This window comes from Nelusetta ayraudi, unplaced genomic scaffold (assembly GCF_046127955.1).
Source record: "Nelusetta ayraudi isolate G7.1 ecotype Tasmania unplaced genomic scaffold, CSIRO-AGI_Nayr_v1 ptg000127l, whole genome shotgun sequence".
Classification (NCBI taxonomy): Eukaryota; Metazoa; Chordata; class Actinopteri; order Tetraodontiformes; family Monacanthidae; genus Nelusetta; species Nelusetta ayraudi.
The window spans coordinates 883,219-907,774 of NW_027466177.1; the positions used below are offsets into that span (position 1 = coordinate 883,219).

General features: G+C 45.3%; 1 protein-coding gene across 2 annotated transcripts in view; it reads right to left on the bottom strand.

Annotated features, from left to right (window-relative positions):
- Positions 1-14,284, bottom strand: part of eya1 (EYA transcriptional coactivator and phosphatase 1) — a 57,420-nt gene extending 43,136 nt beyond the window's left edge. Inside the window, exons 1-2 of one of the 2 annotated variants that reach the window (XM_076050386.1) lie at positions 14,020-14,284; positions 9,435-9,500 (exon numbers count right to left, since the gene is read on the bottom strand). The gene's annotated coding sequence lies outside the window, so the exon portion shown is untranslated. The remainder of the gene's footprint in view (positions 1-9,434; positions 9,501-14,019) is intronic. The other variant, XM_076050391.1, reaches the window with a different exon arrangement.
- Between the last annotated feature and the right edge of the window lie 10,272 nt (positions 14,285-24,556).

The following is a 24,556-nucleotide window of genomic DNA, read 5'->3' on the forward strand; positions in this document are numbered from 1 at the left end:
TTACAAGTTAGAATTTAAATGTGTGGGAAACATGCTAGGTATTAATTTTTTTTACACACACAGACTTATACTAAAAATGAATGTCACAAGGAATCTGGCTGACACACACACACACACACACACACACACACACACACACACACACACACACACACACACACACACACACACACACTGAGTTTTGAAATACAGAAATACACATCCAACGAACGTCATTGCCGCCGCATTTGTCACTAAAGACAACAACTGAGCGTTCATTTGTTAAAGAGGGCTGTCAGAGGTAGGTGTGACTTCCTGCTACTAATGTGTTAGCCCGGTTTAAAGAAAGATCCTCATCAGCAGCGTTTCTAAATCTAAGTCAGCTGCACCCTAAAATACCAATATGTTGGGTGATACATTTTCAGCACCCTTCCTAATGGCAACATTTGTCAGGGCCGCCCCAACTGTTTCTGACTGCGTCTGACTTGTGCAATACCAGGCCGCCAGAAATGTGCCCCTCCGCTCCACAACTGCCTCGGCAGTTGGAGCTCAGGTCAGCGGAGCTGTCGGTGGGGGGGCGAGGGGGTTGGGGCGGGGGCGGCTACTCCTCGCCGCATTCGGCAGGGCGGTAGGGCCGCTGCGGTTCTGGCCCGGGACGTGGTGGGAGAGGCTCATTATCACTGGAAACTGCAGCTTCACCACGGAGGCTTAGAGCAGAAAAATGCAAGAGGTTGTGGACTTTCTGCCTTGCAATCCACCCCCCCCCCCCCACCCCAACCCCCGGGGGGCTGCCCCTTCCCCCTCCCTCTTTGAGTCATTCACCAAACCAGCCCCCTAACCCCCCTCACCCCGCTCGTCCGGCCCGCTGTGACATTTGCGAAGCCAGGAGTCCACATAACAAAAACACATTAGGCAAATGTCTGGGGTCAAACGTCTGTTTGAATTGGCCAGATGAAAGCCACTTAGGGCCGGGGGTCTGTGCCACTCTGCCTCGCAACTGAATACGGCGACAAGAAGCTCGCGGCAGGCGGCAGTGGCGGCGGTGGCAGCGCTATACGTGAGCAAACCGGTCCGTTTCCCCGCTGCCGCTGCCAGTTCTGGTACCGCGTGTGCCACAAAATGACACAAGAGCCCAGACAAAGCTGCTTAAGCCCCCCGCGGCATTGCGAGCTAATAGGGGTCGGATCTCTATCGGACGTAAATAAAAGTAGGGGAGGGGTGGGGTGGGGGGGGGCACTACTGCGGACCGGAATATAGCTTATATTTAACCCTTGCGTCTGCATTTGCTCGGCAGGAAGCGAGTGCGCTGGTACGTGGCGAGGGGGGCGGGGAGTGGAGGGTATTTGCGGTGATGAATGGGCATTCCCGCCGGACAGCAGTTATCAGTAATTTTTAACTCTTGGACAGACTTAACAGCTGGGTTTATCTGTCTGTCCGAGGAGGGGAGGGGTCTGTGGGGGTGGGGAGGGCTCCTTCTTGCATGTGTGCTCTTTAAAAAAAAAAAAAAAACCTCAGATTATATGCACCAAATGTCACTCACTTGATAGAAGCAGCAGCGGGGGCGACATGCTGAGCACCGCAGTTTTCCACGGCCTTGCGAACAGTGTGAACTATTAGCGGCTTGGCAAACTAGAGGCTTGTCTCCAATCGAGCCACGGGTGTCAGAGGGAGCTGAAGCATGACAAGGAGTTCCAAAATAACCAGGCCGGGGATAATCACACTTTTTTTTTATGACTACGCTGGGGGGAGCACTGACGCACATGCTAATGCCGCGACTCCTGTGCATGTGTCTGCCACTCGTCAGCGCCGCCATCGTCGCCGTTCATTTGAGTGTCCGTGTCCGGGGCACAGGCAGCGTTGTCTGGGTTAATCCAACAGTGCGAAGGAAATATTAAAAGACACAGTCCAGTTAGGATGGATGGCTGAATGAGTCATTGTTTCTTCTATTAATCCACCGTGTGCCTGATTTTGAGTTATTAGCTTTCCAAAATCTTGAGCGATTTGTTTTGATAGTGCTGGTTTTCATATTGTGGGTCCCCGGAATATCAGGGGAAAGTTCAACCGTTTATGTATGAAATATACACATTTTAATTTATATGTATTTATTTAATAAATGGATAATTTGTTTCTAGTCTCTCCAGTCTTGAACGGCTCTCATTTTAACTGATTGAGCAAATTGTTTATGATTATGGTTGATTAGACCAACAATCATAATAATAATACTGAGAAGAATGCAAGTAAACTATTTCAAAGCTATTTCTGGAAAAATGAGTCGCGCGTTTAAAGTAAAAGTGACTTTCCATTCAGGCCTGTCAGCAGCTATAAATGATCACTTAAGCAAAGGAGCCCTCCTGATTAACCTTTCACTGGAGCCGCGCACCCTGACAAGAGATGTGACGAGCAGGCGGAGGACCTCTGATGATGACCATATGAATCATCAATACCAGCAGCTCGGTGCGACTCGGGCTAAAAATACAAACGAAACCACAACAAAGAGATTCCAGTCAGCCGGAGCGTTTGCCTCCGACTCCAAAATAAACATTACGTTTCATTGCCGTGCTGAGGAAGAGCAGACAGCGGGAAAACAAAGAAGAGGAGTGTGAGGGCGACTTCCGCTTGCCTTTGTGACTCAGTTGTTGGAGCGCCAGGTGTTTTGTTTTGGCTCCCATAAGACTCGGTAGACTCTGCAGTTGACTTTTTGTGAATCAGACAGAGAACGTATTGCCCGCTCGGAGGAACAAACTGCCTGATGTCCTGGTTCCGTGAGCGCCAGCTTGCCAAGTGCCAAGCCTTCGATCCGCGCGGGGTCACAAAAAACTTCCAGTTGTGCAGGAAACAATGGGAGCATGGTGCACTTTCTGGATGCGGGACAGGTAATACTGGTCAGGGTAATTGGCCGGCCCATTTCTGCTGAATGGTGCTTATCAGAGAGCTGGCTCGGGGGTAATTGAGGGGTTTGCTTGTTCGTTATTCAGCTACCGCTGCACCTGGGCCAAGGCGGTTTAACAATAGAAAGAAATGTCTGATTGTTTGGCGCGAGGAAGTGAAGTAAGATTGATGTCTAGTCTAGGAGTTTGTTTGAAGGGAAAATCACTATTTAAATAATGATTCCTATATTTAGTTGTGTAAAGAGGAATACTTGATCTGCTCTGGATCTGCTTTAGTGTAATGTTTCTCTTGACTTTTTTTTATTTATTTTTTTACACATTACCTTTCCCCTTTGCTCCTCCCTGGGGCTCTACTTGTAGACAGATTCTGACCACAGCTCCATCAAATCAGCAAATGTTCTTCACTTGTGCCTCGTTTGAGAGGCGGACTGAATTTATGGCTTTGAGCCTGGTGGACCAGCCCATCCAACTCGTATGATGACAAAGCAATTTGCAAAATTACAAGCTGGCTGAAACCCTGCACTGAAGAAGCCCTGGACTGCCTCTGAATAATTAATCAGCTATTGACGAACACCTGCACTTGGTTCACCGTCCCAATGACATTCTTTTCCCTCATCCCCAGTCCACTCCTGCTGCTCCGTCAGCCTACGCGTTAATGTCATTTTCATGCAAAAAAAAAAGTTACAGAGTGATTTAAAAATCACACAAAAAATCTAAGGTATCATCTAACGCACCTCAGCTGCGTCGACGTCTCCCTCTCTGCGACCGGCGCACTTCCACGCCAGCTAATTACATCTTCACACAGCGCGACAGTCTTCCTCTGTTGTGTTGGCCAGACACCAAAGTCTTCTAATGTGTTTGCACAGGGGGAATCATCAGGCCAACCTTATGGAGGTGTACAAACTTTAGCCAAAGAACTACAGGCATAAATTAAGTTACCGCTATACTTTTAGAAAACACTGAAAAAATAATTACAACTTAATTAACATGCAAAACTTTAAGTATTTGATGAAAATATTTTTTTCTCATTTAATAATAAAGAAGAAAAGAAACCTTTCCAAGTAACTTATGCAAACCTATTTCAGTGATATCTTAACCACCATTGCTGTGGCAGCTCACTTAATAAATTGCACCTTTTAACAAAAAGGAAAAGGTGATGAATTGCGAAATGTTCAGGCCTTCCGTGCATTAATAATGCAGGCTCTCCCTCCAACTGGCCGCTGATAAATAATTAAAACTAATTTCATTATGGGAGTCTTCATTATGGCATAATTTAATTAGATGAAAGCCAAAAAGACCTCTGAGGGCCCAGAGCCACAAGGTTCCTGGGCCCTGCTTTACTAATGGCTGGAGGACAGGAGAGAGCAAGGGGTAATGCACAGGAGCGCATACATTATTTAATGGCTCTCCGCTAAGTAAGGAAGGATCAATGATAACTTGTCATCTCAACAATGCGTTGAAAGCATTCCAGAAGCCGCTGCAGCATAAATCCCAAAACTACACATGAGCAATATGGTCACGGAACACTCTCCTTCATGCAAACAGGCAAGTGTAAACTGCAGTGCATCAGGTTATGATGATGGGTAAATGTGAACATTAATTCTATCTATTTATTAAATAATATGTTCTACTTATCCTCCACATAATACATCACAAACTAAACAAACTGTTCAGCTGTTGACTTACGAAGAAGGCTGAATATTTTTTTTATCTTTTAATCTTCTATGCCACAGTTCTTCAATATGACACTCATCACGTAACCACCGAGAGCACATTTTTTATTGCTAGACAGTCTACAAATTGAGCGAATGCAATTATAAGGCTGAAATACTCCGCGGGAAGTGCGAGATAATGAAGAACATATGCGAGAGAAAATCTCACATTATGCATGTGCATGTCGGGCCAGTACTTCGAGGAGGAAATCTTTAACATAAACATTAGCATTTTGTGAAAACAAAGCGGTAATTAGTTTAGGGTATAATAAGCTAGAGTAGGCACACAATGAAAGAAGGCATTCTGGCTTTAAAATGAATAAAAATTGATTGTGTCCCAATAAAAAACGAATTGGCGGAGTGTTAACTGGATTCCACATAAACGTCTGTAGCAGTCCCCGGCCGCTTTATTGTGTGCTAATGCAATAGAGAACACTTAGCAATAAATGCTCCTCTCTGATGAGCTCACAGAGGCTTTCCAAGATGGCCTGATGAAATTGTAAAAATTAGATTTGCGCAAGCTGCTAATGACTCCTAAAACAAAGGAAAATCTCTAAATAGAATTAGCCTGCCCTCTCTGTCTCTAAATACATCATATGTAAATTACTGTCATTTGGAGAAATATGCTTGCCTGGAAGGTAAAGCCTTCATTAGAGATCTCAGTAGGCTTGGGACCTGCGCAAGAGCTCCTTCAGGACATTTAAAAAGTTTGAGCGCAGAGTGAGGGGAAAGCAGCTGAGAAGACACGTGGCCAGGAAACGCGTGCAAGTATTTTAAGTCTAAACAGGTTTTGTTCTGAATGCAACGCTTTGAATTGTCAACGCCGCCTTGTGCATGAAATGTATCGTTTGTATTGCGAGTAAATGTTTAGTTTGCTGTAGGTCCAAAGCCATTGTGCATTTCCTTGTTGGCCTTTTGCATCATTTTTAAAACATAACACAATAAATGATCTATAATATTTAATATTATTATATGATTATGATTACAGTCAAGACTAAAATGCAACAATAGTCTTCATTTATTTCAGAGCTGTGTGTTTATTTTTCATTGCAAATCAAAAAAAAATGAAACTATGTTGTGAATAAAACATATTTATTAGTGACCTAAAAACAATTCGATCCAACAAAGCCAAAGACACAGTAAACAAGGCCGACTGCTTGGAACGATTCAACAGCGTTTCCACAATTTCTGCCAATCACTTAGCCTCCACTTAACAACTCAGCGACCCGCCGCATTGCTCACCATTGTTTACTCAGGTCGAGAAAGGCAGAGGTGTATGACGACTTTGCGGGAATTACACCCCAATTAAACAGGATAAGTTGTCTAAGCAGGAGCTGCTCGACTGTTTTCTGAGGCAAACAGAGGGCCTGTCAGTTGCCTAGCTTCAGGACACGGCCCTTGTGTGTTTTCTACCAGGTAGGTAATTCACTTATCTACCCATTGTTCTCCGTTCATCCCCACTGAATCGCGTGGATTTACCTTGAGATTTGCTGCGCTTTAGGTTAAACCTTCACCAAAGACCTCACAGGGTTTCCCTAAATAAAACACCAAGATTTTTTTGGCGGGGGGGGGGGACCGGACGTCAGCAATAACTGAAATTAGTTGGGAGCAACATGTCCACGCAAATGCTGAGCACCAGCGAACAGCATTTTATCTTTTAAAAATGGAAGTGAAGTCAGAGCGTCTGCGTGGGATCTCCAGGCGCACAGAAAGCTTTTTCGGACTCGTGTCTTCCAAGGGCCGAAAATAGAGTCTCAATCCACGTCTAAGTGAAGTTTGAGTGTTTTCTGGGGGACTGACGGGAGGATCACATATGGAGCAGCAGCCAGACTGCAGCTGTGGGGTATTTCCACCGACCATAAGTGCCGACCCATTAATGGCTTTGAGCGAATTCACACTAACTCGGATCTGGCAAACAGTGAAAACAAATTCAACCGTGAAGTCTTTCGTGAAACGGTTTCTCTTCCAATTCTCTTCCAAGAGGAGCTGCCGCTGGTCAGAAGATTTGTTCGACTACTCCACGATATGTACCAAAAAAAGAACTTCAATACTTGAAGCCATGTGGATAAAAAAAAAGAAATTATACCTTTTTCAATCAATGACGCAAGTCCATTAATGAGCTTCCCTATTTTATGCGTCTTAATAGTTAATGCTAAAAGTTGTTATAAGAGCGAGGCCACAGATTACAGTAATTGAAAGTCCACACTGTGACAAAAATAACTGTTGTCACACAGGGGCTAGACCCTCTGGTGCCTTTTGCTGTCTGTTGACGAGAACTAAATATATTTCCTGCATTCTTAATGGCATTCCGCTTGAACGCATACGTGCCAGTAGTTAACAGTGGATGAGAATAAATAGCTTTCTCAGCCTGGGGCCCGAGACAAAGTCGGAGATGGGCGCACATGTATGTGATTTATTTGCTTGGTGGCGATATATCAAGTACGAGTGGCCGAACGGGGCCCGTTTGTGTCGGTAGCTTAATTTCGCCCAAGTGGACATTAGCAATCGAGTCTCGTTTATTCGCGCTTATACATATTGACGGACTAATAACCCGTGTGAAAAAAAAAAAGAAATGAGGGCTAATTTCTTTAAGGATCTTCCTGGCGAGCCAGAAAAATGTCACTCCGGGCCACCTGTTCGCCCTGAAAACCCTTCCCCGGCCTTAAGTAGTTCCGGCACGCATCCAAAATGTGAACTTCTGAACCGCAGCACTTACATTTTCAGGCGCGCAGAGGCAGGAGGTTGCGGCGTGTAGCAACAGCCACGCTAATTTTGTGGCGGCAGAGGAGGGGGTTACGTAAGGGATGTGCTGCTCTGTGCCTGTCACTCAATCTGGCCGCTGATTGGCAGCCGCTGAAATGAAAGCAGCACTTTCCAAAAAATTTGCTTTAATTCTAAAATTGTGGCTAAAAAATTGGTGCTGGACAGGGATATTTTCAGCTTAGTTCACTGGACAAACACAAACCATGTCAAATACTTGGCACAATTAATGCTTTGTATTACTTTTGGACTAGAATCCGGGGATACAATTGCGATTATTGCTGGACCACACACAGCTGTTAGATGCCCGCCGCACACTAAGGTTGTTGGATTTGTTGCCAATTAGCTTCCTCTCTTTTTGCAGGGTGTTTGTTAAGACAGAAGGACTTGCGTTGAAACTGAGGTTGAAGCGTCCCAGCCGTGCATCAGATCAGACTGGCTGCAAACGCTGAGAGCTGAGGCTGATAACAACCTATCACAAACTTTGAGAATTATTTACTGATTAATTCATAGGAAAAGAAAACAGGAGAGCCGTCATTCCGCTGCGTTTGTCTGGGTTGAAACGCCTCCAGAACAGAATATGCGCTGGAAAAGCTGCATTGAGGGATTCAGGACGTGCTTCAGTAAAATGAAAAAAGCCTGCAGAGGGAACTGGCACAGCAGTTGTCCATCACGGCATCCGCCACGCGGCGGTGGCCTTGATGAATTCAACTCGCACTCAGGTTGATGTGCTGACAGTGGGGATCAAGGCAGCCCCGAGTCAATAATGACCTGTACAAGAGGCCGATAAGCCACGGCCGCTGGAGTGCCAGTCTCCACGCCGTAAACTACGACTCAACCGGGGCAGGCGGGCAGAAGAGGGAAGTGTTATTCCCCTCTGTGCCACGGTGTGGCGCTGTTACAGCGAATAAGGTGGAACAAAACAGAAAAGGAGCCAAGAGGTCAAAATGTTTTTTTCCTTTTCGTAACGTTCAAGCCTAGTGCAATGAACAAATCCCACACACACAAACAAATGAGTTTCATACCTACAAACCTATTGGGTTACTATATGAATTTCTGCATATGTCTATCTGGCCACGCAGCCCTCTACATTTGCTCCGTGCATTAGGGCGTCCGTCACGTGTGAAACGCGCTATTTTTCCTCCGCCGTGCCTTTTTGACACCGATGACATAATACTGGAGAGAGTTTCTGACGGGGGGAGAACTTTTCCCCACTTTGACTTTTATACACCTACTTAAGAACGGCAGCCTTTCACACCGAGTTCGGCAGGAAGAGGCAGTAAAACCAAATGGACCTGCGGGCCTACAGTATTTCATAATTAATAGGTAGCCGTGTGGGGAGAGCGGCCCGCGCGCTGACGTAAAAAGATCAACAACGTGTAAAAGTCACCGTTCTCTCGCTCCCCCCCCCCGCCTCCATCCAGCCCGGAAAATTATGGGTGAAAAACGCAGCGCCATATTTTATACCTTTCACCCCGACGCAATCATAACACATTTGAAATATGCGTCCAGCTTTTTCTTTTTTTTCCTCGAGAATCTTTGATTGCTTTGCTTTATTTGGAGGTCCCGCAGTGCCGCTGCTCCGCTCGCCTATTCCTACCTAATTCGTGACTACGGTGGTCCCAAGCTCACACCGGGTCACCACCTGTGAGCCGTACTGTAAATTACTCCGTGGGCCTAATTGTGCATGTCCGCCATATTACTATAAACCACCGGCGCTGTGCTAACTCTATTGTCAGGTACTTAATCAAGGCCACCAGATTTATTTCCCTGCACCAACTCTGGAGGCAACCACAAACAGAGGGCTGCGTAATTGGATCTTTTTTCTTTTTTTTTTTTTGCATCTAAAATTAACCGCCTATTCTTAGTTAGCGCTGAGGGCTTGGAAATGATAACATTAATGATATCAAGCGATGCCAGATGAGGCCTCGCGTTTCATACTGGGAGCTGCATTATGCATAAGAGCCCCAGATGTGGCTCGGGCGCTGACCTTACCTGGGGGGGTATGGTACCATTATGCCAATCAAACACAGTAGGACATGATTGGTCGCAGGCTCGAAGCAGGCTGGAGAAGCTCATTTTCTCAGTCACTTACCTCGCACGTGCGCGGCAGTCGGCGGCAACAGGCGATTAGCTGAGATGCGACCTCTTCTGCATGGACCTGACATGGGAGGAGACACCGGACAGGAAATTACAAGTGCAATTCGTGATAACTTTTTGCATGCTTCCATCCAAAACCATAAATCAGTTTGATGGAATCGCAGGTTTTAGATTCACGAAAAGATAAGAAAAGGCTTGGCTTTTTTAAAAAAAGAGGTCCAAACTGCTTTCCAGTAAATTAATTTTCACAGTATTTTTCTTTCATTTCCCTCATGAATTTAGTGCAGCGCTCACGATGTAATGTTACAACTGCCTTGTAATTCAACCCCGCCTCCTACCCCATTTTTGTCAATGCGATAGCGCAAAGAGGCGAGAGAGCAGTGAGCGAGCGGCCGCGAGTGTGAGGAGGGAATGTGGTCTGTGTCGGGATGTCAGAAGCATAATGGCCAGCTGAGTCATAGGTTATAAAAAGCTGTCATTAGGGATTTCTGTCCTCAGCAGCTCATCACACAGGACCCGTGAATTATTTATTACGCTGGAAACTCGAGTGGCCCAATACTCAAGACCGCCCGGTTTCCTGCACTTCCCTTTCCCTGGGCTTGTTAAATAAAAGCGTGGTTTTAACGCATTGTAATTTAAGTCATTAAGGGGATACGGCATATAAATAGAAGCAGACACACTGTGGTTATTTTTATAAAGATATACAAATGATGCACTGACTCAGAGTGTGCCTAATGAGGGCTTGTGTGCGATTAAAGTGCACAATCAAAGTGTTTGTGTTATTAGGATGTGACTTGTATTTACTTTGTCTGCAGTCCAAATGAGCTCCAAACTAGTAATCAGGCAGCATTAATACATTTTTATTTAATGACTGATAATCAGAAATAGACAGCGCTAATGGGATTTCGTGGAATAGATTTCTCTTTCATAATCCTTTAAACATTTTGGTCCTCATGGGTGTAAAAACAAAAAGCTAAAACAATTAATCGTTTTCCCTAAAAGTTAACATTCTTTTTATATTTCACATATTTTGATGCCAAGGTCAATGCAAATCAGTCCAGGTATTTTTCCCTCACTTTGTTTTGCTCTCAGTATATGAAAATGGTTAAAAAAAAAAAAAAAAAAAAAAATCCCAAGGGTCAGTGAAAATGATCCCTCCACTCCAGTCGCCTGCTCTAAGTCAGCCAAAACATTCCAGACTTCAAAAGGAAGCTTTGCCTACCAGGGCCATTTCAGTGTCCCAACCTCCACAGTCCAGGAAGACTTGGTTATTTGGATAAATTAATTTCTGGAGTCTGCCTGAGTTGCAAAAACAACCTCCTGCCTGACAGCAAATTAGTCTAAGTTGAAAAAAAAAAAAAAAAATTAAAATGCATGGGGTTGAAGACCCCACCAACAAGCTTTCTTCCTAGTGTCATCTATCAACTATTCTGCAGCTTGACTTTTTATATTTTACAACTGTTCTAATAGGAGAATTTGCTTCTTCTTTTTTTAAGCACACTTCTATGCTAAGTTGTTTTAACATGCTACACCAGCACATTGCCTTTGTGTTACTCACTCACATATCAGGTTGTGTGTTGCACAATAGAGCTTAGCTTTGCAACTATTACTGGCATTCCCCTCCAAAAAAAAAGAAAAAGAAATGAGCCAAAATCTCTTGAAGGTTCAACAACGTATGAAGCAGAAGAAATTAAACCAGACTATCTGGAGCGCGCAGACTGTGAAAATGTGGGAGGAAAAGCGGTTGGTGGGGTGAAAATTATACAAGCAGATGAAGACAATCCAAAATTAATGGTCCACAACATTTTCAGGCACTCAAAGAGCAGTCCAAGGACACCATAGGGGAGACTGCATGGCCCCCGTAATTGGAGGAGCATGTAACTTCAAAAGTGAGGAGAACCGAGTGGAGGGAACTCGCCTCTGAAGTCAGGTCTTAAAGAAAACGTGAAGCACATGTACAGTCCAGGGAAACTGGTGCATGTGTGACGGAAAATTGCTCTATTCATTGCTGCAGACATGATACATCACACTATTCCTGTTGCGCTACTGCACTTTTAAAATATCATGCATTTGGAGTTTGAATCGTCAGGTCCCAGCCGTTCCGTCTGCAGACACGAAAGTCGACTGGATCAAAAACAAATCAAGATGCTCCACAAGGACTTTGATAAACAAAGCATCTGGAGTATTAACATCACACTCAAAATGTAAATACACACGTTCACCCAAGACAGCAAATCACAATACGCACTCTTTTTCATAGCAGCTGATTTAAACTGTGCTCATTTCCTTTTTTTTTCTTAGAATGGATCATATTTCTCCATTGTGATGCAACAAGATGCAAACCTGCCTGATAAAACATGACAGGGACATTTGTGCTATGTGAGGAATCAGGAAGTCTATCCTTATTATGAATATGAATAAAACGGCCGCACTCATTTGGATCAAGCACGAGTGGAATATCTTCCAGTGTGCAGAGACGTGACATTCTGCACTCCAGTTGTCTACATACAAGGCTGAGGTAAAAAAAGAACAACAACAACAACAACAACAACAATATAAAATCATCATAAAGATCTCTAAACCCGAAGAATCTTTTTCTCACAACAAGTCCACGAGAGCCACGACTGCAGAGTCCTGCATCGCCTTCTTGAACCATAATCGTGTGATGGCACAACTTTGACATAACCTACACTTCTGTCTTAATGATGTGCTTCGGCCATGCATCATGAAAATGAGGCCGAGTTAGAGGGAAAATGAAGACAAAGTGTATCACACTGGAATGGGAAAAGCAGAGGGGAACACAATCTTTTCCGAGGCCCTCTCGGCCTGAACACCGCGAGCTCCTGACTCTCAGTCCAACATACACCGACTGAGGAGAAGTTGTCCATTTTTAACCTGCTATCCATCACTGTCAGGTGCGGACGTTTAAAAAAAAGAGGAAAGAAAAAAGAAAGGGGGAAATAATTAGACCGAAAAATGACAGCAGCCTGGGGCAGAATGAATGAGAGTGAAACCAAGGTGGAACTGCTGTTAACTCAGAGCAAATGATATTTTGATGAATGGATGCTACTTACGCTGCCTGCGTCAGCCTATTGTGAGTGCGTGCACTCCTATTTATGGGGAGTGCACGAGTGTTATTCTTAGAAGATAATGCTACTGAGGAGCAGTGGGGAAAAATGGAAGTTAGTCGGTGCGTGCAACAAAATACTGCAGAGCGCAAGTAGACGCACACATCCTACACCATTGGTGTCAAACTCTGGCCCGCGGGCCAGATTTGGCCCACGGCGTAATTATATTTGGCCCGCGAGGCAATAGGAAATCACTACTAGAGCTGGCCCTGCCGGTATTATACGCATGTACAGCTAATACTATAAATCCCAGAATGCTCTGCTCAATCAGGACAGGACGTTCATTAAAGTGTATTGTTTTTACTTAATTGGTTTATTGTTGTTATTTTATTTTCATATATATTATTAACCCATGGTAAAGATTACTGTTGAAATTTAAATCATAAGGCTGCAAATAACATTGTAATAATATGTTTTGATTGGAATTTTGATTTTGTATGTGTGCAATATTAATTTTGAGTTTACTGTGCATTATTACGCTTTGTTTGTTCCATCTTAAGGTAGAAGCAAAACTTGTGAAAGGTTCACAGTTATATCTGGAGGAAGATGTTTTCAATAAATATCAATCTTTTGCCCGCAACTTTATCCAAGTTTGAAATTTTGGCCCCACTGTGTCTTTGAGTTTGATGCCCCTGTGGACCTCCGCACTTGGTTTCATGGGCTTCGAACGCTTGGGCTAAATTAAGACTGGTGGGCTTAACGGTGGGTGAAGCAAAGTAAAGCTGGACTACACAGGAATATATATATATATATATATATATATATATATATATATATATATATATATATATATATATATATATATACATATATATATATATATGTATATATGTATATATATGTATATATATATATGTATATATATATATATATATATATACATACATATATATATATATATATATATATATATATATACGTACATATATATATATATATATATACATATATATATATATATATATATATGTATATATATATATATATATATATATATATACATATATATATATATATATATATATACATATATATATATACATATATATACATATATACATATATATATATATATATATATATATATATATATATATATATATGTACATATATATACATATATATATTAAAAAAAAATAAATAATGAAAAACAAATAAACAAGGTTAAACTGAGCAATTAGGCGCAGCCGTTAAGACGGCGCATAAGTGCCAGAGCGCGGACTGATCCCCTCGACACATCTGTCACCATGATTCATTACACCGAGCCGAAGCACTCACCCCCTCCCCGCCCACGCGGCAGCGTCAACAGGCTGTCATTGACAACGACGTAGCGCGTCGCACACCAACATGTATTTAAAACAACGACATCAACAACAGCTGCGAAGTACAAACACACGCCTTAAAGCGGAAAAGGGGGTTGATAAAAAATTCGACTTCGAGTGTCGCGCTCACCTTATTTTGTCGAGGCGTCGCTGCTGCTGTCAGTCACGGCAAGCAACAAGTCGGAGCGTCCATGAAGTTAAATAAATAAATAAGAAGTGTCTTCCTCAGCCGTTGGCTAAAAACTTCCCCGCAGGCTGGACAGTGCGCCGGCTTCAGACGGTCTGAAGCTGTTTACCGACTTCCGACGTGAAAGTTGTAAAGCTGTTTTTATGTTGTCTTCGAAGCAGCGAACTCGGAAGGTTACTTCAGGGTTTGTTTGGTTTGTTTTTTTTAAAGGGGGCGGAAAAAAAAGGAAAAGCGGGAGTCGCGCGCTGCCCCGTGGTATCAAATGTGTCAGGCACGAGGATAACTTTACAAGAGCGCGCGCGCGCGCGCGCACACACACACACACACAGCTGTGCAGCCAAACGCAATCATACGACGCCGTTGCTCAATATACTATTTTTGTCGGTCCTATTTGTTTTCTTGTTTATTGCTACATTTATTTTTGGTCTGTTAAAATTGTGTTCGTTTAATACAATTAAAAAATAAACGGTTGGAAACTCGTTGGTACAAGTTTTGACAATAAATAGAGCGCCACCTACAGACCATGTCGTCACAAAAATAAAGCTGTGTTTGTGTGTGTGTGTGTGTGTGTGTGTGTGTGTCGTTACCATTATATTTGAGGAATATTTTCAGCCTACTTGACATCTAAGCAGGTCTTTAAGAATTTAATTAAGCATTTTTGTATTTTATTGTTAAAAATGCCAAAGTTTTAGAGCTTTCGATTTCACTGCAAGGAGTCTATATGTGCAGCACATAATAAACGGTCCCTGACTCCCTTTCTAAAAAAGGACTGCGATGCACTCACAACCTTTCACGCTGTAAGGGTAGAGTTTAGTGTCTATAAATGGACTTTTACGCAATTATAGTCTACTTAGGAGGACACGACAGGATATACCAGGAAAATGCACATCCTGCGTTGTACAAAATAGTCTCTTCTTGACTGCTGAATGAACGGAACACTCAGACTCGCTTCAATGGCCCTCACATACGAAGCAATTGTCATTCTACTCCTTTGATAATATCAACTCATTAGACTGGATGATTGGATAGACGGCCCTTGACAGCCTTCAGCAATACATCACAAGACAATTGTGATGATTTGTTGCATCAATTGACTCTTTACGTAATCTCATTTGTGCTTGAAAATGCACTCATCCAAAGGTTCCAGTCCAGGCCTTCATTTCAGCGCGGCAGCCCACACACCTTCAGATAAAGGGATTCGAGTGGATGCAAAGTGGCCAATATCCTTGAGAGCATTTTTTAATTTCTTGGGTGCTCCATCTGTTGAAATGATAAAGTGCAGCCGTAATGGAGTGCAACAAGATTAAATTAATCAGGTTTGTCCATTACACTGCCGCAGGCTCTTCACAGATGATTGCAATTTTCTCTGTCAGGCCCATTATTGTAAGATCTGTTTAGTGGCTTGATGCAATTAAAATGAACTTAATGTAAATCTAACAATACAAATAACACTTCTGTCTGTGTATGTTTGAAAGGGGCGTGGCTGGAGGGTGCCGAAGTGCAATGGTAAACACCCACTGTAACCATTTTTAACTTCAAACAAACCAGGGTGCTATTTGATTAGTGTGGGCTCGGTGATCAATAACTATGTTTCATGTTTTCATGTTCTCCGCAATGTCAAAGGATCCGGTTGCACGGACCACCCTCGTCTGGACGTCGGCGCTGAGGAACACAACACCTTCCACAAGCGTATTATGATGCCCGTGGATCATTTGAACCTGGGGTGAGGAGAGCGGTGAGGGTGTGGGGGTTCGGGGGGGGCTTTAATGGAGTCCTTCTGATGAAAGCGTATAAAGTGCACGACTCCTCAGCCCCGCGCCAATATCACGGTTCACTTCAGTAGGTGAGGCAGAAATTTTGGGGGAGTTTTATTAATTTTTCCCCGGCGCTGCTGATCTAATATATTTCCCGATTGGTTGCTTCCTCCTGCAGGATCAGGTCATTGCCAAGGACAAAGCCTACAGGATGTGTGCTTAACAGGAGGGGATCTCGGACCAGAGCCACAAAGCACCCCAACGCCACTAAAACACGGGAACAGCTGAACTGTCACGCTAAAACTGTCAGAGGCTTTTTTATTCTCAGCACGTCTATAATCAGGGATTTATGCCACACAGTAAAATATAACAATGCACCGGTGCTTTCTCCGCATGAAGACATCCCTGCATCTTTTTTCCCCCTCTTTTTTTTCCCCCAAGAAGCCACGATTTCAGCTGTATCTCTGCTTTGAGGCCCCAGTTTCTTTTCACAGATCTATCTGGAACGCTCAGAGCCACATCTGTTTTAGGGTGATTTCACTGGATTTGAGGCAGCTCAGCTTAAGGTTATTGTGGCTAAATGAGGAACCACCATAACCAATCAGACAATGCACCTTATTATGTTATAAGCCGCGTTTCATTCCAAGCTCGGGTGTTTTGCATTAATCGCCTATCGCATTACGAGGGAGGTGGAATGACCCACACCTGGAGAAAAGTCACACAAATACTGTATTTGGCTTTAATCAATCGCCTTTTTTTCTCTCTTTTAAAGCACACAGTCACATTCATAAAAAACCTGTTGTGTTTCTGGGGCAACGCGAGAAGGTGTGGGCCACAGTGGTGGGTGGAGGCACCTTTTGCACAAGGTGCATTCCGCTGGTCAGAACCAGCCAGCAGCGAGTCAGTCAATTGTGAACATCGGCGTCATTCTTTCTCTTTAGTTAGCAGAGGAGGACGCATCCTTTCAATAAATCAATCAGTTTCTTCCATTGTGACTATTTCAAATGTTCCATCTCAAAGTTTCCTGTTGTGGTGACTGGTGAAGCTCGCAGGCGCGAGTCAGACAACTCACCAGTCTGTCAGCATGCATTTCAGAATTTCTTTCTTTTCTTGTTGCTGTTCTGATTGTTCCCTCAAATGAAATATCCTCTTGGAATGTGTATTCAAGTGGAATTCAGACTCGATAAGGAATAATGCTGTTAGTCCCAATAAAGTTCACCCACTTTTACTTAAAATATAGTCTGGCTATTTGTCTTTATCTGCCAAGAATCTGCTGTAATTTGTAAACACAAGCGGAACCAAATTTAATTGATGCTTTGCTCCGATGGACTGTGGCCTTGGGGTGACCGCTGAACAGTTGGCAAAATTTGGGCTGCCTTGGAAACTCAGAGACAGAGCTAAGTTCAGTCTGTTTTTTATCAGCTGTTTTATCAACTTCCCCAGAAAGCGACGTTTCGAGCCAGTTTACAGAAGAGGCCAATTCTTCTGTGACACTTACCTTTATGCTATAATCAAATCCCAAATCACAACAGCCAAACGTTTGTGAAGCATCCACTTTTAATGAGCATGACGTAACATCTGCGAGAGAAACAGGCCTCCTAACCTATATGGCTGGAATGACTTCATCACGCTTCATGTATCGTCCTTGAAGAAAACCCAGCTTAAAGTGGGAGACTGGCTGGGGCAGGAGGAGGAGGAAGAAGAAGAAGAAAAGAAAAGAGAAGCGTGGCCTCTCAGCAATAGGTCAGCGATAGGTGTGGTTGAGTCTGCAGACGGATAGTGATCATGCGGATTAAACTGCATTTAGCCACACTTGTCTCGTGGGATTTTTCCTTGGCTACGTGCGCGCGGACGCCGGGCCAAGGGCCGGCTCGGTATTTTGACAGCGGAGCCAGAGAAAACAGGGGTGTTTTGAGAGAGAGCGAGTTGAGGGGGAGAAATGAAGATGTAGTGGGGAGAAACAGTAGTACCTCTGCCACTGCCTCACTCGATCCATATGCGAGGCTTAGAGGCAGGAAATACCCACAATTCAGCGTAATCAGGGCAGAGGCCGCCTACCCCATTGGAGCCGACTTGGTGGAACTGATTGGGCACCATTAGGGCGAGAAAGAGCTAAAACGTGCAAGCGAGACTCGACGACGTCGCATTTACATAGAGCCGGTGGACGCAATCATCGTAATGAGAGGGAGCAAGCTCTATCTCCCGTGAAGGCCGCGAGTGGAAATGAATTTTTCTTGTGTTTTCCTTTACGATTTCTTGGTTCACGTGTGACAGCTCCGGTCCGTCTGCGGCCAAATGCATGCAAGAAGGAGAGAAGAAAAGAAAAGAAAAAGTACACACGCTTGCGCACACACTCTCCCCTTTCGGAATGACACATTTCCAAGTTGCAATGCGTTTGATCCCTGCGAGAGCGCACATGTGTAAAAACATCCCAGACCCTGGCGGGGCTGTGCATTTCTTCGCCCCCCCCCCCCCCCCCCCATCCCCTCCCGGATCACAAAGAAACATTTGTATTCTGTCCAGTTGCATTGCTTATGCACAAACTGCGGTGTTGGACGGCGAGCCCAGTCGGACTTCAGTGGGGCAAATTGACGACGTGCAACCCAGAAGAGGGCAGCGGTTGTTTGACAGCCCCGTGGGTTCCTCGCATGATGAGGGAGAGCTGCTGGCATGTTAAACCACAATAACACCCACCCCCACCCCCACCCCCACCAAAAAAAAAAAAAAAAACTTGCTCTGTGTTCGAGCCCGGAGAGGGATTTCCCAGTTATACAAACAGAGGCGGGCTGATTGTTGCCTTTGTAGCTTGACGTTTTTGGAATCCGAGGAACTGTGCGTGTTTACTGAAATCTCGGTTTGGCTCTTTTGAGGAAATAATTGAGGAGGCCGAAGGAAATAAGGGTAGCGACAGCTGCTGCGGTTTTTGGCCAAACCGGCGCATCTGCCTTCGACTAATGTGTGGCCCAGTAATGTGACCTTGATTCTTCGTCTGCCTTTCCTCCCTCTCCCTCCAGTGCGCCTTCGGTCCTGCTCCTCTCACACGATTATCAAGGCATCGCCGGCGAGGCCCTGCCCATTTTTACAGCAGCCCTCGTCTTCTCGCTCCGAAACGCAAACGCTGGCCTAGCAGCCCGAGTGGTTAAACCATTGATTTGCACTTCTCGAAATTTTCACAAGTCCCCCTGGCCCTTCTATCCCTGCTCCCCACCTCCCACACAATTCCCAGGTCAACAGAGCTTCTCGATATGAGGCGCGCCGGCTCTGCTGTGACAACATATGGTTATCCACTTAAGGTGTCCGAGGACGGTTGTTTTTAATATGTTTCTAACAAACAGCCGCTGTCAAAATCTTATCATAATCTCTTGCCGTCTCCCCGCCGCACCTCTCTCGCTCTATATATATTTATAATCTGTTTATATATAGGGACAGAGAGAGAGAGCGAGAGAGAGAGAGAGAGAGAGTGGTGATATATCAAATAACCCCTCGCTGGCACTAGAAACGTCTGCCATTAAAAAAAGGAACGGCGCTGTACTGTAGGCGTTGCAATGAATAAACACACCAAATTAGACGCTGATTACTTCATATTTTGGAGTCGGAGGCTTCGGCGGCATCGCATGACATTTTATGGCATCTGTCACGTCCCTGGAAGATAAACTCAGCCCATACATTATGTTTACATTTGTATTAAAAAACAACAAAAAACACACACACACGTGTTCCTCTTGCCTGGTCTATGAGGCGCACTTCCTTAAGTGCTCAGCGGCTCCGTGCACAACGTAAACACGCCGTCGTCGTACCGGAGTGATGTAAACCTAAACGGTCTGCAGCCCATTAACCAACCCCGACTACCGACCCCCGACTCCTGGCTCCGTCTGATTGGATGATGGGCAGATGCGACAGTTTGGCAGGCTAGGGTTTGGAGACGTGCGCGCTCTCTGGACGGATAGCATCTCTGAAAGGTAGCTCCCTGGGGTTAATGGGGGTGGGGAGGTGGGGGGTGGTTATTCTATTAGAGCCCCTCCTACCCGCCACTCTGCCGGAGAGCACCCATCAGTGCCCGGGGCCTGTCCGGCACGAGGACCAGGATAATGGCCTAGGCTGCGCACACACACATTTTAAGTACTTTATTTATGTCCACGTATATACAAAGTGCACAAATACTATCAGTGCAAATAAACCATTGGGAGTCAATCAGATACATTTGTGCTTGTAAAACAGACACTGTGATACCACATCCACTCTATGGGTACAAAAAGCAGCGCCTTCTCCATACTGAGCGGCTACTAATGATAGCAGATATAGAGCAATATTTTGTTAGCTGTTTAGCCTTTATTTTAGAGATACCAGCAATCTGAAGGCCTCTGACCACTAGCTTGTGCACATGACTTAGCCGACCAAATATAAAAATTAAAAGTGGTGCAGCCCAGCTGAGAAATGGTCTGGAGCAGGATGGACTTTTGTGTGTGTGTGTTTTTTTTTCTCATCCTTTCCCTCCCTGCTGTTTGTTCCCTCACTCCTCAACAACCCGGATCAATAATTCCTCAGAATTCCTCTGGCCTGTCTCCCTCTCAACACGTCGGACATTAAATCACCCCTTCGCCTCTCCCAGCAGGAAGGACGCATCAGCTCGGAAACGTCCCGAGCAAGAGTAGGTCAGGTGAAAAGGCGAGGACAGCTTTACCGACTGTCCCCCAATCGCGGCCCTCTCTTCCGTTTTTTTTTTTTTTTTCCAATACTTTTTTTTTATTTTTTTTTTTAAGTTTCTGGGTAAACAGATGGTTTGAGGAATACATTTAGGGGTCAACGTTAAGATGTCAGCACGGACCCAGAACAATGGAAGACAAGCTTCTCCCATGTGACTGAGCTCTTCCAAAACCACAAATGAGCAACTCCATCAGCCTGAAACCGTATATTCATGCACGCCCCCCCAAAAAAGGCGAAAACATTACAAGACCACCAGATTAGAAGAATCCTTAAAGAAAAAAAAAACAAAACAAGAAACAAAACCTCAATCAACAGCTTTCGAAAATGTTCTGCTCAGATGTGATGGATGTCGCTGCTGTTGCTGTGCATTCTAAAATTCCTTGTTTACATCAAGCCCCACACGCACCGCAGGGGGAAAAAATACAAGATCCAGTTTGAAAAGCCAAAAAGAAAATCATCACTTGTGCGATATCCAAAGGAAATCCTGTGTTTTAAGACTTAACCCCGCTGCTGCGTAAATCAAACCGCCTCCTCTTTGACCGTCACGTCAGGCGGTCGTCGCTGCACATGTGCCGGATAGCGAACGTTGCGGCGGGGGAACGTTTGAAGATGGCCCGGGGCGTGCAGCTGGGCTGCTCTCTCTCCCTGCACCGGAGCTGTTAGCCATTTCCCACACGGCTCCTGAAGGCCGTGCAAAGACATTGACCCCCCGCTTCTCTCCCGCCCCCGCCGGCCTCGCTAACGGCCCCCTCGGTGGCCGACCCGGGTCCCGCGGTGACCATCCTCGGCGCGGCTAAGGACCGACGCACTTGACACTTTTACGCCGTCGGCTCGATTGCGGCGGCGAGGGCGCATGTGTTAGACGTTACAAGCCGGCGGCGGCGATTGAAACGGTTGCGCAGATCGCGCCGTTGCGCTTCCGCAGATTTTCCGCGGCGCATCAAAGGTGGAAGGGGATAAAGGAGGGGGGCGACTCAGCAGGGAGAGCTGATGTATGTCGAAAGGAGGCAGACGGTTTGAGGCTCGCAGATACATCTTGGACCTGCATTTGCCCTCGCGACCTGCTCTTTCTCCAGTCTGGGAGGGCGAGGCCTTCCGTTCGTCCTCAAGGCCGACGCTGGCAAACCCCACGGCCGCGGCAATCACTTTGGTTTACACAGAGAAAGCCTGAGTGGGAGAAAACACAAGAAAACACACATCTTCCGGACCGCATGTTTTCAAAGTCCTGTCCGTTCAAGGAGTTGTGCGCTCCTGGTTTTTTTTTTTCTCTCTTTTTTTTGTTTTAGCCGCTCAGCTCATTAGTTTGTTTTGGAGATGAACTGTAATGGGGTGGGGCTAAAACAACAACACAAATACTCGCGAGAGAGAGAAAAAAAACAACTGTGAAGTTGGATTTTCTTGCGCTGAAGATTTACGGCTTCGTGTCAAAGGTATTTCCCGCGGAGGTCGGGATTTTCCCCCCCCCCCTCGCCTCGACTACAATTGTTCTGATTTACGCCGAAGGCCAGAGACGTTTAATTTCACCTCATCCACGCGGCACTAAACTTTGTCTCGCAGCGTCAGACAGAAACACTATTGTGCGTCTGCATTAGGCCTGAGAATACACAGATAAGTGGAGCCCCCCCAAAACCCCCGGTCCTAGCGGACAATGGCGTTACTATTGCAAGTGTGGGTGAGCGCCTCGTGGAGGGAGGCGCTGTGTTTTGGCAAACAGCATTAGGTTCATCGGGCCGTAGGCATCCGCTTTCCTGCACTCTCCTCGGGTTTCTTCTCCCCATCGCAGCGCCCGGGACCTTATAGTGCTGCCCGCACTGAATAGGCAGAACCGGCCACTAAGATTTCAGATGCCGGCCAACCCCTCCGAGGGAACAGGTGTCCCCTCTGTCTGCCTGCGGTTGGGGTCCCGCAGCGGAATCATGGGAAAGGGCAGCCACCGCAGAGGTTTCACCCCAGCGGACAGGTAACAGTGCGCCTTTCAGCTCGGGCCCTCAAATTCGGCTAAATTGGCGTCCTTTTAGGGAACCACGGGAAGCGGTCGGAATTAGAAAATAAAGGGCGGAAATTCTCCCCCGGCGAGTCCCAGTTGGGCCCAGGGGTGAAGGGTGCTGTGTGAGTGGGTCAAAGGACTATTTTTTAATGTGTAAATGAGATTTAAAAAAGAAAAAACATCGGCAGGACAAGAGTTTGTAGCCTTTAAGCTGTAACTACAATTTAAATATTCAACCCGTTCAAAGAAATAACCTATTACTATTGATCTGATAACCATTCTAGAAGAGAAAAGTCCTCTTCTGCATGTGGGAAAATGGTTTGGGGGCTTGTTGGTGAGCAGATCATTACGGAGCAGGATCAAAAGTGCAGCAGGGTTGAGCCCCGGAGCTACCGACTCATCAGCGTGACCTGTGATCAATGGAGCAGGTGTGGAGGAGGACACCGGGGCAGGTAAATATCTCAAAGGCTCACACCTTCGCTCGCTGTCTGCGGGCGCAACGTTGCATCAAGCCCGAAAGGCGACAGGATCACTTTGCAAACTTCAAATAACCGTTTCAAGCCTGGAAAATTGTCACTTCTGTAAGGGTAACTCGAGCTAATGGCTGTTTTCCTTGCTGCAGCAGTTAATAAACGGCAACTCTCACTGACAACTGTGACGATTCTCCTCCTGATGCCCCCCGCACCTCCTTCCTCCATTCATAAACCTGGCCTAACATAAACATCCAAACCATCAAAGTCAACTGGAGCCTGGAGGAACCCCTGGAGGTTAAAGAGCCAAGACATTTGCGAATGTCATTTGTAACCCCGGCGGCTGAAGCGCCGCACAAGTGATAATATATCGATGGGAATGCCATTGAAAAACAGTTTGGAGCTCCTCCCGGATTCATTTGCACTGACCCAGAATGCAGTATTTTCTTAACACAAGCAGCAGGCCGGCTTTGATGTTATCGCCCTATCCAAACAGTGAAGGGCCGGCTGCCCCTGCCCCGCCTGTGGCCGAGGAGGACGGCGTCGATTAATCACAGTGAAGGCCTGCGAGAGTGCGCTCATAAATCGCCCCGCCGCTCCCTTAAACAGGAGAGTCCCAGGGCGCACCGCCGTCATTTATCAACACTCTCCACTCCGGATGAGGGGTAAATAAAACTCTGACTATGTGATGTGAGGGTGGGAGGGCATCCTGGGATATTGAGCGTGTCCACGCGTACATAGGTTGACTAAATATGAACTCCTCGCAGCGATAGTTGATTTATTTAATTATTCTTAATGGCCGTCTTTGCCCACATAATGCTTGATTCATACCTATTCAACATGTTTGGATTTTTTTTTTTTTAAATCTAAATTGTGTTTAAACAGATTAATTTCTAAGTATGAGATAAGTGAGGTTTTGCTCTCCAGTAAACCAATCCTGTCTCCTTTTGATAATTAAAAAAAAACATCCATGTAACATGCATAGATCTCACCACCAGACAGCTGCATATTTCCCTCATGTGGAGGCCATGAAAAATGCATTCCTTGCTGAATCAAGGCACCCCCGTACCACTCGACCCTGTGTGTCACATTTATCTTCTTACTATTGATTAGAAAAATAAGGACCAAAGTCCTATTTCTTAAGAAAGAATGTTCCAATTGTTATTGATTGAACTTTTCTTAGTTCATCAAGGGCTATTTTGAGAAGTGTGTTGATTAGCTACCAAACTTCAATGAAACTGTAACTTCCATCATGTGATCAAAAGACACTGACTCTCCCATAAGATAATTTGCAACAGTTAAATACGGTTAAGAAAACCAAAACAATATCAAAAGGTGTAAGATGGTCAATTTTCCGTCTCTGAGACATTACAAGGGGCTGTAAACATTCCTCTCTGTCCAGGAGGGCCAAAGTTCCTGTGAGAGTCTGGGAGAAGCTCGCAGCCAAGAGCACTATCTCCATCATCGGCGCTCACCGGGCCTGTCCTCGCGCTGGCAACCCCACAAAGCCTGCCCGGAGACAGATGACAGCGTCACAAAGGCAACACAGGTGGCTTGCTGCAGAC